This window comes from Chiloscyllium plagiosum, unplaced genomic scaffold (assembly GCF_037043375.1).
Source record: "Chiloscyllium plagiosum isolate Xiang-an unplaced genomic scaffold, Cpla_swu_hap1 HiC_scaffold_47, whole genome shotgun sequence".
Lineage (NCBI taxonomy): Eukaryota > Metazoa > Chordata > Chondrichthyes > Orectolobiformes > Hemiscylliidae > Chiloscyllium > Chiloscyllium plagiosum.
Window position 1 is genome coordinate 26,738,720 of NW_028270185.1, and position 17,892 is coordinate 26,756,611.

At 44.2% G+C, this 17,892-nt stretch overlaps 1 long non-coding RNA gene across 2 annotated transcripts in view; it reads right to left on the reverse strand.

The window, feature by feature from the left end:
- Positions 1-17,892, reverse strand: part of LOC148136021 (uncharacterized) — a 69,862-nt gene that overhangs the window by 51,862 nt on the left and 108 nt on the right. Inside the window, exons 2-4 of one of the 2 annotated variants that reach the window (XR_015754756.1) lie at positions 16,891-16,992; positions 10,972-11,056; positions 10,755-10,881 (exon numbers count right to left, since the gene is read on the reverse strand). This is a non-coding gene — a long non-coding RNA (uncharacterized LOC148136021). Of the gene's footprint in view, positions 1-10,754; positions 10,882-10,971; positions 11,057-16,890; positions 16,993-17,892 lie in introns of those variants that run through there. The other variant, XR_015754757.1, reaches the window with a different exon arrangement.

Consider the following 17,892-nt stretch of genomic DNA (forward strand, 5'->3'; position numbering starts at 1 on the left):
CAGTATTGACTGTCCTTCGGCCCAACGGTTATTCCCACACAGTATTAACCATGCTCAGTCCACAGGATTATTCACACACAGTATTGACCACCATACGGCCACAACATTAATGAACACACTGTCTTGATCATTTACACGTCACAGGATTATTTCCACGCAGGATTGACGCGTCTCAGGCCACAGCAATATTCACACACAGTATTGACCATTCAAAGAGCACAGGATTATTCCCACACTGTATTGACCAGCATATGGCCACAGGATTAACTAACACACTTTCTTGACCATTTACAGGTCACAGGATTATTCCCACACAGTATTGACCAGCATACGGACACAGGATTAACGAACACACTGTCTTGACCATTCACAGGGTACATGATTATTCCCACACAGTATTGACTATCCTCAAGCCATGGGATTGTTCACACACAGTATTGACTATTGTCAGGCCATATGATTATTCACACACAGTGAAGACCATTCTCTGGCCACAGGAGTATTCCCACACAGTATTGTCCAACCTTTGGCCACAGGATTATTCACACACTGTATTGACCATCCTCAGGCAACAATATTTTTCACACACTGTATTTACCATCCTCAGGCCAGAGGATTATTCACACACAGTATTGAACATCTTCAGGCCACTGGATTATTCCCGCACACTATTGACCTTTCTCAGGCCACAGGATTATTCACAGACAGTATTGACCAGCATCAGGCCAGAGGATTATTCAACACAGTATTGATCATCATCTGGCCACAGAACTATTTACACACAGTGTTGGCAGTACACAGGTCACAGGATTACTCACACACAGTATTCACAATTCTCAATCCACTGGATTATTCTCACACAGCATTGACAATCCACAGTCCACATTATTATTCTCACACAGTATTGCCCATCCTTATGCAAAGACTTATTCACACAGTATTTACGATTCACAGGCCACAGGATTAGTGACACACAGTATTGACTGACCTCAATCCACAGGATTATTCACACACGGTATTGAGCATACACACGGTACTGAACATTCACAGTGCACAGGATTATTCACACACTGCATTGACAATGCACAGTCCAAAAGATTATTCGCACACAGTATTGACCATCCACTGTCCACAGGATTGCTCATACACAGTATTTACCATCCTAAAACCATAGGATTATTCACACAGAGTATTGACCATTCACAGTCCACAGCAATATGCACACATACCATTGACCATTCACAGGGCACAGGATTATTCACACCCAGTATTGAACAACCTCAGGCAACAGGATTAATTACATACATTTCTGACCATCCTCAGGCCACAGGATTGTTCACACATAATATTGATCACCCTCAGGCCAAGGGGTTTTCATACACAGTATTTACCATCCTCCGTCCAAAGGATTACTCATACACAGTATTGATCATCCTCAGGCCAAGAGTTTTTTTTTTACACACTGTATTGACCATTCACACTGCAGAGGATTATCCACACACAGAATTGACCATCCTCATACCACAGGATCATTCATTCACTGTATTAACCAACCTCAGGCCACAGGAGTATTCACACACAGTATTCAACATTCTCAGCCAACAGGATTATTCCCACACAGTATTAACCAGCCTACGGCCACAGCATTAATGAACACGCTGTATTGACCATTTACAGGTCACAGGATTTTACACACACAGTATTGACCATCCTCAATCCACAGGATTGTTCACACACAGTACTGACTATCCTTAGGCCACAGGATTATGCATACACAGTATTGAACATCCTCAGGCCACAGGAGTATACGCACACATTACTGACCAGCCTCAGGCCTCAGGATTAATCGCACACAGTATTAAACAACCTCAGGCCAGAATAATATTCACACACAGTAATGACTATCCACAGACCACAGGATTATTCCTACACAGTATTGTCCATCCTCAGGTCAAAGGATTTTTCACACACATTATTGATCATCCTCAGGCCACAGGATTATTTTTACACAATATTGACAGTACACAGGCCACAGGATTACTCACACAGTATTGACCATTCACAGGCCAAAGGGTTATTCCCACACAGTATTGTCCATCCTCAGGCCAAAGGATTATTTACAAACGTTATTGATAGAACACAGGCCACAGGATTATTCGCACACTGTATTGACCATTCACAGGCCACTGTCTTATTCACACACAGTATTGGTTATCCTCAGGCCAAAGGCTTATTTACAAACAATATTGACCATGCACAGGCCACAGGATTACTCACACACAGTATTGACCATTCACAGGCCAAAGGGTTATTCCCACACAGTATTGATCATCCTCAGGCTACAGGATTATTATCACACTGCATTTACCATCCACAGGCCACAGGATTATTCACACACAGTATTACCCATCCTTAGGCAAAGAGTTAGTCACACACAGTATTGACCATCCTCAGGCCGCAGGATTATTCACACTGTCCATTGACCATTTACAGTCCAAATGATTATTCACACACAGTATTGACCATCCTCTAGCCAATGGTTCTTCGCACATAGTATTGACCATCCTCAGGCCAAGGGTTATTCACACACAGTATTGACCATTCACAGGCCAAAGGATCATTCACAAACTGAGTTGACCAATCTCAAGCCACAGGGGTATTCACACACAATATTCAACATTCTGAGCCCACATGATTATGCACACACTTTATTGACCAGCATGTGGCCACAGGATTATTCACACACTGTATTGATCATCCTCAGGCCACAGGATTATTCACACATTGTATTGACATATGTCAAGCCACAAGATTATTCTCACACAGTATGGACCACCCTCAGGCCAAAGGATTATTCACACACAGAATTGATCATCCTCAGGCCACAGGATTATTCTCACACAGATTGACTATCCTCAGGCCACAGGATTATTTACACACAGAATTGACCAACCGCAGACCACAGGATTATTCTCACACAGATTGACTATCCTCAGGCCACAGGATTATTTACACACAGAATTGACCAACCGCAGACCACAGGATTATTCTCACACAGTATTGACCATCCTCTGGCCACAGGATTATTCACATACCATATTGTCCATCCACATGCCAAGGGTTATTCACACACAGTACTGGCCACACAAAGTGAGAGCGTTAGAGGTGCTCGGAGGAGCAAACAGAGATGTGGAGTGTTGTTGCGACTGGAAAAGGGTCTGAAAAGGATTTTACAGTGACAGGGTGGACTGTAGTTATTGCAAAAAACTACAGAAATAGTGATGATTGTACTGAGTGCAGGATGAGATTATTGAGAGTCGGCATGTTATCAAGACTGGAGCAATTTACAAATAGGAAGAATCATCCGTATTGGGGTAGGGATCAAATTAATAGTGGGATTGTGGGCGGGGTTCAGGTTACAGAAGTAAGAACGTTTCTGGGAATTACAAGCATTCAAGGACCTGGCACAGATGAGTTGGACCGAAAGGTAGGTTTCCTTGCTGAATGACTCCATCCCATGATAAAAGTCAACGTGATAGGGGGAAATATAGAACAGAAAGATCCCAGGATTCAAAACCATCTCCTTGGGGGAGGCCTGCTTTCCCCTCTGTTGTACTGATCCTCACTAAGACAGCACAGGCCTGGATTGATAACTGTTAACTTCCTATATTGACATAGGAAGGCTCAATACAGCAGAGATGAAAGTAAACAAGAGAGTGGGGATTGAGCCTGAGACCATCACACTCTGTGTTCACCCTTCAACTCTGCATCTATGTCATGTCCTCCATACCAAAGATCGATCGCTGAAATGCTCTCTGCTCAGTTCACTGAGTGGTCCTATCTCGCTGCAGGATTTCTTGAAGGCTCCAGGTCTCTCTTCCCTCTGAATGAAATGTATCCCAATCTGCTTTGGGAGGTAAGGGAGGAGATTGCTGGGGCCCTGGTGGATATATTTAATACATTGCTGACCACAGATGAAATGCCGAATGACTGGAGGATAGCAAATGTGGTTGCTTTGTTCGAGAAGGGCAGCAGGGATAGGCCAGGAAATTACAGAGCAGATAGGTCACCCCATTAGAGGAACGATGTGTAAGATTTGGAAAGGGTTCAGTGGAGATTTACAAAGATGTTACCTGGTATGGAGGGAATGTGATATGAGGAACTTGAAGCTGTTTTTGTTCGAGAGAAGACATTTGAGATGAATTATTTGAGACATTAAGATAATCAGAAAGTGAAATGGATTGGACAGTGAGAGCCTTTTTCCTCAGATGGTGATCTGAGGGGGGATAACTTTAAATTGAGGGGTGAAAGATATATGACAGATGTCAGAGATAGTTTCTTTACTCAGAGTAGTAGGGGCATGGAACAAACTGCCTGCAACAGGAGTCGATCTGCTAACCTTAAGGGCATTTAAACAGTCATTGGATAGTCACATGGACGAGAATGGAATAGTGTTGGCTACTTGGGCTTCGCATTGGTTCCACAGGTTGGCACAACATAGAGAGCCGAAGGGCCGGTACTGTGCCGCCATGTTCTATGTTCTAGAGGGAATAAACATAAGGTGAGAGGGGAAAGACTTCAAAGGGATTGGAGGAGAACATTTTTCACACAAAGGATGGTGCAGGTGGTAGAGAAAAGTACAATAACAACATGTAAAAAAGATTTTGGCAGAAACATGGAGAGGAGAAGGTTTGAAGGGATTTGGGTCAAATGCAGGGAAACGCGACTCGGTCAGGGACTCTGGTCAACATGGACTAGTTGGATCGAAGGAACTATTTTCGTGCTGCATGACTTGGTCTCCTCCTCCAATAACTGGAGACAACCAAGATAAGGCATGTTGTAGACACTGAAGCAAGTTACAGCGATAGGGATAGTAATCTGGAATGCAGTACGTTTCAAATACGTGGAGTGACTGTTGGGATAGGAGGAGGTTACAGAGATACGAACTGTTATCGGAGTTAAAAATTATTGAAGACACCGGTCCACAAGACATGCCATGGGTGCCGTGTTGGAGTGTAGGAAGTTTTAGTACAACAGAACTTAAAGTAGGGGTGGGGATTGTGCGTGGGGTGGGCCTGTACTGTATTCCCCCTCCAGATCTGTATCGATGTCATGTCTTGTTAACAGAGGTTTGGAGCCTTCTCATTCCTCTCTTCTCGGTTATCGAGACTGAATGAAGTTATCAGTACTGATGGTTGCAGAGGTAGCAAGGACTCTTCAGACTGGCCACGGTTACCAGCAGAGAGAGTTGTTCAGACTGGAAGAGGTGACAGTCATCAATAGGATGGTACACATTCACGGATGATTTTAGTGACTGCAGGAGGTTACAGAGTTAAGAAGGCTAGTAGTGATGGGAGGCGGTCACAGAGATAGATAAAATTGCAGAGATTGGCCGAGGTTACAGATCTGGGGAATGGTCACGTGGCTTCATAATTTACACAAAGGGAGGATGGGCAGGAAAGACTGTGGGAGCTGGAGGGGTTTATACAGATAAGGAGGTTTATAGGGATGGTAGAAGGTTCATGGGAGTGAGGTGCTGTAGGATAGGATGGAGGAGTGCTGTGGAGACTGGAGAAGTTTGCAGTGATATCATATGATGGAAAGGCTTGACGAAGGTACACAGATGGGGCGATTGGTAAGGGCTGGAGGATATTAAAGAGACAGGGTGGGCTGTAGGTACTGGACATTTTGACAGAGATAAGGATAAGGTAGTGTTTGGGGATAATGACCATAATTCTGTACGTTTTGAAGTCATGATGGAAAGAGCTAAGGATCATGCAGAAGTTGTGTGTCTAAATTTGGGGAATGCCACTATCATTTCATTATCACTATCACTGATCATTATTACTAGCATTAGACAGGATTTGAAAAATATAGACTCAGAGGAACTATTTGCAGTCGAGCCTACAATTGGAAAAAGGGAGTATTTTCAAGTGATACAGAGAGAATTCAGGGCCAGCGTGTACCATGAACAAGTGAATGACAAAGGCACCAAGTTCAGCGAATACTAATCAAGTGATATTGTGAGTTTGGTAAAGAAAATACAGTGCAATAAAACCAGGTGAAGCCCTTCAACAACTATAGAGAGTGCAAGGGGGTCCTTAAAAATGAGGGGCACTCAATGGCCATGAAACCTCCTTGGCAGACACTAGTAAGGAAAAGCTACAAGATATTTTATGACGAGAGTCAGAGTAAGAAGATTCCCAGCTAAAGAGTGCGGCCTATTGGAAACCAAAGGGACGATCTGCGCATGGAGCCAGAGGAAGTAGCTGAGGTCTTCAATGTATGCTTCCCATCTGTATTCACACAGGAGAAAGATACTGTAGCCAGGGAATTCAGTCGGGATGTGAGACTCGAGAACATGTTAAGATCAATAAGGAGGTATTAAATGCTTTCACAGGCATAAAGGGGGAGAAATCCCCAGTGCCCAATGAAATGTATTGCAGGCTGCAGTGGGAGGTAAGGGAGGAGATTGCTGGGGCCCTGGTGGATCTATTTAATACTTTGCTGGCCACAGGGATATTAGGTAAAAATTGGGAACAATTCTGAGGGACAAGATGTATCAACATTGAAAAGGAAGGAATAGATTCAGGACAGATTTTGTAAAGGAAAACCCTGTCTGATGAATTCAATTGAGTTTTTTTGAAAAGTTATCTAAAAATATTTATGTGAGCAGTGCAGATGATGTGGTTATCATGGTGTTCGGTAAGGCCTTTGACAAGGTCTCAGTCAATATGTAAATGGCCCAACTGCAGAAAGGAGCGAAACCTGACATCCCCTTGGGAAACAAGGTAAGGAATAGGACTGAGGTGTTAGTGAGGGAGCACTTTGGCAAAGTGACCGCAATTCTATTAGTTTGAAAATAGCTTTGCTGAAAGACAGGCCTGGTCCAAAGGTTAAAGTTATAAAATGTGGCAAGACAAATCTCGATAGTATTAGACATGAACCTTTTGAAAAAGTTGATTAGAGAGTCTATTTGCAGGTAAAGGGAATTCTGGCAATTGGGAATATTTTAAATGTGAGATAAAAGGACCGTTCAGCACCAGCATGTTCCTGTTAGTGTGCAGCTCAATGCTGGCAGCTTTCGGAAACACTGGCGGTCTACTGAGACTCTGGTCAAAGAAAAGGGGGCACATGTCATGTATAGCCAGCTGGATCAAGGGAATCCCTGAGGAGCATAGGGGCTGTAGGAATACTCCTTGGATGGAAATCAGGAATGCAGAAAGGGGACATGATCAGGAATGCAGAAAGGGGACATGAAATAACTTTGACAGATAAAGTTAAGGAGAATCCAAAGATATTCTACAAGTGTATTAAGAGCAAAAGAAGAGCTCGGGACAAAACCAGTATTCTTTATGATCAACAAATCCAACAATGTGTGAAACTATAAGATCCTAAACAAATATTTCACTTTGGAGCTTACTGTGGATAAGGTCTGGGGCACTCAGGGAATTAAACATTGTTTGGCCAGACCACTATTGGAATATTGTGTGCAATTCTGGTCTCAATGCCATCGGAGGGATGTTGTGGAACTTGAAAAGGTTCAGAAGAAATGAATAAGGATGTTGCCAGGATTGGCAGGTTTGCGCTACAGAGAAAAGCTGAATAGACTGGGATTATTTTTACTTTAACATGGGTCGCTGAGGAGTTATCTTATAAAGGTTTCGTAAAATCATGATGAGCATGGATAGGGTCAATAGATAAGAGACTTTTCTCCGGTCGTGGGGGGGGGTGGGGGTGGGTGGGTGGGCGGGGGGGGGGGAGGGGGTGGAGTCCAAATCTTCAAGACTCAAGGTGAGAGGAAAAGATTTAGGTGAAGATTTAGAAGGGACCAAAGGGACAGCTGGTTCCTGCAGAGGTTGGTATATGTTTGATATAAGCTGCCAGAAGAAATAGTGGAGGCTGACAGAAATATATTTAGCAGGCATCTGGATGTGTATATAAATAGGAGGATTTTAGAGGGATATTGGCAAAGTTCTGGCAAAACGTCATGGTGGAGTTGGACCAAAGGGTGAGTTTCCGTGTTGTACATCTCGATGACTCCATGTCTTGAAATGAGTCCACATTATAGAAGAGGCGGTGTTGGAAGTTTTAAAACATAGAGGTAGATAAATCCCCAGGACCTGATCAAGTGTATCTCAGAACATTGTGGGAAGCTGGGGAAGAAATTGTAGGGGCCTGAGCAGTGATATTTGTGGCATTCTGGGCAGTGATGGAGGTTTTCTGAGATTACAAAGGGATTTTGATGAAATGAGTGAATGGCTGAAAAACTGCAGATGGAGTTCAATTCGGGTAAATGCGAGGTAATGCATTTAGGTTACAACAAACAAGGGTCGAGCTTTCACAATTAATGGTAGGGTCTTCAGTAGTATTGTACGCCTTGGGGTTCAGGTACGTAATTCTTTGAAGTTTGCCACAAGGAGAGACAGGATGGTTATAAAGGGTACTTGCCTTCATTGCTCAGTCATTCGAGTTTAGGAGTTTGGGAAGTCATGTGGAGATTGTACAGGACATTGGTAAGGCCTGTTCTGGAATACTCTGCCCAGTTATAGGAAGGATATTAAGCTGGAGAGGGTTCAGATCACATTTACCGGGATGGTGATGGGTATAGAAGGTTTCAGTTATAAAGGAAGGTTGTACAGTCTGGGACATTTTTCACTTGAGCCTGGAGGCTGAGAGGTGACCGTATAGAAGTCTACAAAATAAGAAGGGATATAGATAGAGTTAATGTGACTTGTCTTGTCCAAATAGCAGGTCATTTTAGGACTAGGGGCTACATTTCTTAAGGTTAGAAGGGAGAGATTTACAATCAGAAAACATGAGGAGCAAACTGTTACAGAGTGTGTTTTGTGTGTGGAATGAAATTTCCAAGGAAGGGGTGAATGTGTGTACAATTACAATGCTTAAAATATTAGTACAGGAATAGGAAAGGTTTGAAGGGATGTGCTCCAGGAACAGGCAGGAGGGACAAGGTTAGTTTAAGATTATGGTCGGCATCAACCGAACAGCTAAATTCCGTGCTGTATGACTACATGATGATGAAAATAATGCTGTAGCCTTATTTAAGAAAGACTGCAAGGGGAAGCCAAGGAAGTGCAGACTGAGCAGACAGAAATCAAGGATCGGTAAGGTGTTGGAGATCATTCTGAGACGTAGGATTTACATGCATTTGGAAAGACAAGGATTGATTACAGACAGTTAGAGTGGCTTTGTGCGTGGGAAAACATGTCTCACAAACTTGACTGATTTTGTTGAATATGTGACCAAAATAGACAGATGAAGGCAGAGCAATAGACATTGTTTCTGACTTCAGCAAGGCCTTTGACAGGGTTGAGCAGGGAACACTGGTTAGTAAGGTTAGATCACATGGGATCAGCAAGAGCTAGCCAACTGGATACACAATGGGTTTGATAGGAGGAGGCAGAGGGTTGTTGTTCAGACTGGAGCCCTCTGACCAGCAGTGTGCTGTGAGGATTGGAGCTGGGGCCACTGTTGTGCATCAACTACATAGACAATTTGGGTGAAAATATAGGAGTCACTGTTGTTATGTTTGTGGATACCAAAATTTATGGTCTCCTGTGCAGTAAATACAGTTATCAAAGGGGATCGTGATCAACAGGGCCAATGGGCGAAGGAATGAAAGATGGAGTTGAATTCAGGTGTTGGATTTTGTTTCGGCAAACCAGGGTAGGGCCCTGGGCAGTGTTGTCGGACAGAGAGAGACCAAGGGCTGTAGTTACATTGTTCCTGGGAAGTGACATCACAGGTGGACAGGGAGGGGAAAGCACTCTTTTTTGTTCCATACATTGGACAAAGGACCGAGTGAATGAATTGGAGCTATTTGTAATATTGCCCTCAATATTTGTCTTGGACATAGGAGGCAACGGGTGACCTTATAAAAGGTTTGTAAAACCATGCAGACCACAAGGAATGTGAATAGCCAAGGGTAGGTGAGCCCAAAACTGGAGGGTATAAGCAGGAGGTGGCAGAGCAAAGATTTAAAGAGGGAGTGGAGGGACAACATGATACACAGAGGAAGGTGCAGAGACAGAACAGACTGCCAGACGGAATGGTCGAAACAAGTACAATTACAACATGGAAAAGACACTTGGGCAGGTACATAGAGAGTAGACGGTTTGAAGAGACATGGGTCAAACGCAGTCAAACCTGACTCGTTCAGTTTCGGAAACCTGGTTAGCATAGACAGGTTGGGCTGAAGGGTCTGATTCCATGCTGCCTGACTCTATGTCTCCAGTTATTGGAGGAGGAGACAATCTAGACAAGGCATGTTGTTGAGACTGAAGCAAGTTACAGAGATAGGGATGGTAGTCTGGAATGCAGTACGTTTCAATTATGGGAAGGGACTGTAGACAGGGGAGGAGACGACAGAGCTAAGAGCTGTTATAGGAGTTAAAACTTATTGAAGACACTGGTCCACAAGAAATGCCATAGATACAGTGTTGGGGGGAAATACACAACAGAGAAATCCCAGGCAGCATTCCCACCCTCTCTTGGGAGGCCTGCTTTCCCCTCTGTTGCCCGGGTGCTCACAAAGACTGCACAGGTCTGGATTGATAACTGTGACATTCCCGACACTGTCTCAGTACAACAAAACTTACAGTGGGGTGGTGGTTAAGCCTAAGGTGTGTCTGTATTGTACTCCCCCTCCAGCACTGTATCTCTGTCATGTCTTCTTAGCCAATCTTTGGAGCCCTCTCATAGCTCTCTGCTCTGTGCACTGTGAGTGATCTCACCTCACTGCAGGATTTATTGAAGGCTCCTGATCTCCCTTCCTTTTGCCTCTCTGGCTGACCAACCATCTTCAATGAGGTGATGGGTGAGACACCCAGCAGTTGGGAAGTCTACTGAGTCAGGAACTTCCTAAATACCCACAGGAGACAGAGAAATAGACAGACTCTGAAATTAGGGTGATGGAAACAGATGGAGAATGGTAATAATTATCATACTGACCTGGAAAATCCCAGTCTCCATCCCTGGCCTATGCGGCCTCTTCTCTCTGGAGTGGACAATTCTGTTACCTCAGGATCTGGTGTAGCTGCAAGAGCAAGAGACACTGACAGAGGCAGCAATTAGACCCACACAGTGAGGGATACCATGTGGAGAGATACTGAGTGATATCAGCAGAGTATAGGGATGGGAAACCTGTAAGAAGGCAAAGTGATGGCCTGGTGGTATTATCGCTGCGCTATTTATCCAGGAACTCAGCCCATGTTCAAAACCCACCATTGTAAATAGGTGAATGCATGAGTGCTGTGGGGACTGGAGAAGGTTACAGTGATATCATGTGCTGTAGAGGGTGGAGGAAGGTGCACAGATGGGGAGGTTGGTAAGGACTGAAGAATGTTAGAGCAAGGTGGGGCTGTAGGGTTCTGGATAGGATGATAGTGACAAGGATTTATGGAGCTTTTTTGAGCAGAGACCATAACTGTTAGCTTCACAGACATTATGGAAAGAGATAAGGATAATGCAGAAGCTAAGTATCTAAACTTTGGGAGGCTATTTATCATTATACTATCACTGTCACTCGATGTTATCATTATCATTAGACTGGCAAGCCCTAACTGCAAGGAACGACACTTGTTGGAGTCTCTATTTGGAACACGGGAGATGTTTAATGTGATGCAGTGAGAATTCAGAGCCAATGTGTTTTGCGAGGAGTGAATGCCTCAGGCAGCACATCTCGCGAATACTGATCAAGCGATATTGTGAGTTTAATAAAGAAAATACAGTGCAATAAAGAAACAGCCGAGGAGCTTCTAAAGTAAAGAGAGTGCCGGGGCATTAAAAATGAACAAGCAAACAATAGTCACAAAATATCCTCAGCAGATAATGTTAAGGAAAAGTCACAAAGCATTTAGTAAGTATAGTTAGAGTAAGAGGATTCCTAACTAAGTAGTGGGGCCTGTTGGAAACCAAAGGGACAATCTGTGCATGGAGCCATCTGTATTCACACAGCAGAAATACATTGTAGCCGGGGATGGTGAGGTTCTGGAACACATTAAGATTAATGAGGAGGAGGCGTTAAATGTTTTCACAGGCAAAAAGGTGGAGAAATTCCCAGTAACAATAAAATATGTCCCAGGCTGCTATGGGAGGTAAGGAAGCAGATTGCTGGGGCCCTGGTGGATATAGTTGATACTTTGCTGGCCACAGGTGAAGTGCCGAATGACTGGAGGATCTCTAATGTGGTTCCTTTGTTCAAGAAGGGCAGCAGGGATAGGCCAGGAAATTACAGAGCAGATCGTCTGACAGCATTGGGAGGGAAATTATTGGAAACAATTCTGAGGAACACGATGAATCAACATTCGAAAGGACAGGAATACATTATGGATTGTCTGTATGGATTTCATAGAGGACTGTCCTCTGATATTCATGAGGGCAGAGCAGATAATGTGGTTTACATGGAGTTCATTAAGGTCTTTGACAAGGTCCCATATGGAAGTCTGGTCCAAAAGGGAAGAGCCCATGGGATCCAAGGCAAGTTTGTAAATTGGATTCACAATTGGTGGAGGGTTGCTTTTGTGAGTGAAAGCCTTTGTCCAGTGGATGTACCACAGGGATCTGTGCTGGAACCATTGCTGGTTATTATGTACATTAATAACTTGGATATGAAAGCAGAAGGAATCATTAGTAGGTTTACAGATGACATGAAAGGTGAGGGCGTTGCCCACAGTGAGGGGGATGGTCTCAGGCTGTAGTCTGATATCGATCAGATGATAAACTGAGCAGAGTAATGGCAGATGGAGTTTACTTCTGATCACTGTGAGATAATGCACTGTGGGAAGTTCAATAAATGAACAATATACATCACGAATAGTAGGTCCTCCTGGAGTACTGAGGAACACAGGGACCTTGGTGGACAAGTCCCTGGATGTCTGAAGGTGTCAGCACAGGTAGACAGGGTGGGAAAGGCACCTGAATTGGGAACAGGAGGGGGACCCATATCCTGGTGGTGAGAGTTGCTGGATCTGCTCAAGACATTTAAACTCATCTGGCAGGGGTGTGGGACCCCAAACAATCATAAGGCCAGAAAGAAAGTGGAGGCTGGTACAAATGTTCAAGAGAGCAATATAAATAGACAAGGCAGGCAAGAACATAGCAGACAATGAGGGAAAACTGGTGGATTAAATTGCATTTATTTCAATGCAAAGGGCCAGACAGATAAGGCAGATGAATCCAGAGCATGGATGGGAACATGGGACTGGGATGTTGTAGGTATTACAGAGACACAGCTGAGGGAGCAACAGGACCAGCAGCTCAATGTTCCAGGGGACAGATGCTACAGGAAGGATAGAACAGGAGGCAAAACAGGAGGAGAGCTGGTGGTTTTGATTGGGGGAAACATCCCAGTAGTACCTAGAGGGAATATTCATGCAGGATCGCCCAGTTACGCGATATTAGTGGAACTGAGAAATAAAAATTGATCATCAGTTTTCTACAGTTGTACTACAACGATAGGCAATGGGAGATGAAGGAGCAAATATGTCAGGAGATCTCAGATACTTGTTAGAATAATAGGGTTGTAACGGTAGGGGATCTTAACCTTTCCAAACCTTGACTGAGATTGCTACTGTGTTAAGCACTTGGATGGAAGGAATTTGTTAAGTGTGTTCCGAAAACTCCCAGTCATTATGTAAATGGCCCAACTGGAGAATGGGGCTAAACCTGACCTCCCCTTGGGAAACAAGGTAAGGAACGGGACTGAGGTGTTAGTGGGGGAACACTTTGGTAAGACCCCACAATTGTATTAGATTGAAAATAGTGAGAAAAGGACAGGCCTGGTCCACAAGATCAAGTTCTTCAAGGGAGCAAGATAATATTAGACAGGAATTTTTAAAGTAGATATAGGGAGGCTATTTGCAGGTAAAGGGAAGTCTGGCAAGTAGGAATATTTTTAAACCGAAATAAAAGGAGCGTTCAGTGCCAGCATGTTCCTGTTAGTGTGCAGCTTAATGCTGACTGAATGAGGAAACACTGGTTAACTCTCGAGGCTCTGGTCAAGAAAGAAAAGGGGGCACATGTCAGATATAACTGGCTGACTCAAGTGAATCCCTTCAGGAGCATCGGGGCTGTAGAAAAACACTTAGGAAGGAAATCAAGAATGCAAAAAGGGGACACGCGATCGCTTTGGCAAAGAAAGTTAAGGAGAATCCAAAGAGATTCTACAAGTGTGTTAAGGGAAAAAGAAGAGCAAGGGACAAAACCGGTATCCTTAATGATCAAAGAAGCCAACGATGTGTGAAACTACAAGATCTAAAACAAATATTTCAATTTGTAACTTACTGTGGATAAGGCCTGGGGCACTCAGGGAACTAAACAGTGTTTGTCCTGACTATTATTGGAACACTGTGCAATCTGGTCTCAATGCCATCGGAAGGATGTTGTGGAACATGAAAGGGTTCAGAAGAAATGACCAAGAATGTTGCTAGGCTTGGAGGGTTTCTGCTACAGGGAAAAGCTGAATAGGCTGGGGCTGTTTTCACTTGAACATGGGAAGCTGAGGAGTTACCTGCTGAAGGTGTCTAAAATCATGATGCTCATTGATAGGGCCAATAGACAAGATCTTTTCCCAAGGGTGAGGGATTCCAAACCGACAGGGCAAAGATTTAAAGTGCAAGGAAAACTTTTTAAAGGGATCTAAAGGATAACTGGCTCCCGCAGAGTGTATGGAATAGGCTGCCAGAGCAAATAGTGAAGGCTGATAGAAACACATTTAAAAGGCATGTGGATGGGTATATGATAGGGGGGGGGGGGGGGGGGGGTTCAGAGAGATATTGGCAAAATTCTAGATGTGACTAGATACTTGGTCCGAAGGGCCTGTTTCCGTGCTGTACATCTCTATGACTCAATGTCTTGAAATGAGTCCACATTATAGGAAAGGAGGTGCTGGAGGTTTTAAAACACAAAGGTAGATAAATCCCCAGGACCTGATGAAATGTATCTCAAGACATTGTGGGAAGCTGGTGAAGAAATTGTAGGGCCCCTCGCAGAGATATTTCTACCATAGAGAGCTATGTGTGATAGACAGGTAGACTGGAGGGTGTGGCATTGTGGACAGTGAAGAAGTTTTTTTGAGATTACAAGGGGATCCTGATGAAATGCGTGAACAGCTGAAAAACTGTAGATGGAGTTCAATCTGAATAAATGCGAGGTAATGCAGTTGGTACAACAAACACGGGCAGGGCTTATACAATTAATGGTAGGACCTTCGGTAGTGTTGTAGAACAGAGGGACCTCATGGTTCATGTACATAATTCTTTGAAGGTTGCAACATGGAGAGACAGGATGGTTAAAAAAAAGGGGCTTGCCACACTTGCTTTCATTACTCAGTCTTTTGGATATAGGAGTTGGGAAGTCGCATTGAGATTATACAGGCCATTGGTGAGTCCTCTTCTGGAATATTGTGTCCAGTTCTGGTCGCCCAGTTATCGGAAGGATATTATTAAGCTGGAGAGGGTTCAGATGAGATTTACTGGGATGTGGCTGGGTATGGAAGGCTTCAGTTATAAAGAAAGGCTGGATAGGTTGGTATTTTTTCATTGAAGGAGCAAGTATGGACTGCAGATGCTGGAGATCAGAGCTGAAAATGTGTTGCTGGAAAAGTGCAGCAGGTCAGGCAGCATCCAAGGAGCAGGAGAATCGACGTTTCGGACATGAGCCCTTCCTGAAGAAGGGCTCATGCCCGAAGCGTCGATTCTCCTGTTCCTTGGATGCTGCCTGACCTGCTGTGCTTTTTCAGCAACACATTTTAAGCTCATTTTTTCATTGAAACCTGAATGTTGACAGATGACCTCATAGAAGTTTATAAAATAATGAGGGGGATAGATAGAGTTAATGGGAGTTGTCTTTTCCCATGGACAGGAGAGTTTCAAGACTAGGAGCTACATTTCTAAGTGTAAGAGGAGAGACATTTAAAAAAAAGACATGAGGGACACATTGTTACACAGACGGTGTATTGTGTGTGGAATGAACTTCCCAAGGAAGGGGTGAACATGGGGACAATTACAATGTTTAAAAGACATTTGGATTAGAATAGGAATAGGAAAGGTTTGAAGGGCCGACATAAGGTGAATAGCCAAGGGTAGGTGAGTCCAAAACTCGAGGGTATAAACGTGAGGTGAGAGAGCAAGGATTTAAAGAGGGAGCTGAGGGGCAACATTTTCCACAGGGGATGGTGCATAGATGGAATGGACTGCCAAAGGAAATGGTAAATACAAGTACAATTACAACATGGAAAAGACACTCGGGAGGTACATGGAGAGGAGAAGATTTGAAGGGATATGAGCCAAACACAGGCAATTCCGACTCATTCCATTTAGGAAACCTCGGCCGAAGAATCATGCAGCACAGAAACAGACCCTATGTCTCCAGTTGTTGGAGAAGGAGACTATCGAGAAAAGGCATGTTGTAGAGACTGAAGCAAGTTACAGCGATATGGATAGTCGCCTGGACTGGAGGTTTTCAAATGTGTGAAGTGATTGGTGAGAGGGGAGGAGATGACAGATATAGCAACTGTTATAGAATTTAAAATGATTGAAGACACCGGTCCACAAGACAAGCCACAGATACAGTATTGGAGAGGGAATAGGAAATAGAAAGATCCCAGGAAGCATTACCACCCTCTCGTGGGAGACCTGCTTTCCCCTCTGTTGTCCCGTTGCTCACCAAATCAGCACACGCCTGGATTGAAACTGGAAATTCCCGATGCTGTCTCAGTACAAAACAAACCTTAAAGTAAAGGTGGTGCCTGAGCTTGGGGTGTGTCTGAACTATGCTCCCCCTCCAGCACTATGTCTAAGTCATGTCTTGTTAGCTGATGTTTGGAGCCCTCTCATTGCTCTCTGCTCTGTGCACTGTGAATGATCTTACCTGGCGGCAGGATTTATTGAAGGCTTCTGACCTCTCTGGCTGACCAACCATCTTCCCAACCAGCAGTTGGCAAGTCTATTGAGTCAGGAACTCCCTGAGTACCTGTAGAAAACACAGAAATAGGCAGAATGGGAAATGAGACTGATGCTGTGAAGGTTATACATGTAGAATGGCACTGAGCCCCACAGAGATCTGGAAAATCCCAGTCTCCAATCCTGGCCTGTGCTGCCTCATCTCTCTGGAGTGGAGAGTTCTGTTGGCTCAGAATCTGGAGTAGCTGCAAGAGTGAGAAACGCTGACAGAGACAGGAATTAGACCCACACAATGAGGGATACCACATGGAGAGGTCCTGAGTGATATCACCACAGTGCAGGATTAAACAATTGTGCAGGAAGAAAGGGTTTTGATTCATGTTGCACTGGGATGTGGAACCTGTGAGCAGGCGAAGTGATGGCCTAGGGGTGTTATTGTGTGACAATTTATCCAGAAACTCAGCAAATGTTCTCTGGACACATGTTCAAATCCCACCATTGCAAATGATTAAATGTGAATTAAATGCTTCAAAAAAGATGTAATGAAAAACCTGTAAGTGAATATTAAACAATTGCTGATGTTAAGAAAAATCCATCGGGTGCATTCCTGTCTTTAGTGAAGTAATCTAAGATGGGACTGGGATATCACAGGTATTACAGAAACAACAGCTGAGGGAGGGACAGGACAGGCAGCTCAATGTTCCAGGGGACAGATGCTGCAGGAAGGACAGAAGGGGAGCTGAGAGAGGAGGAGAGCTGCTGGTTCTGATTGGGTGAAACATCAGAGCAGGACTGAGAGAGGATATTCCTGCGGGATCGCCCAGTGAAGTTGTGTTCGTGAAATTAATCAATAACAATGGGTCTTCCCTTTCCTCTGATTGTTCTACAGACCCCGATAGCCCGCCCTCCTGCACCTTGACCTTCTCAAGATGGCGGCCCTGAGGCCCGCGCTCCCTCTTCCCTCAAACAA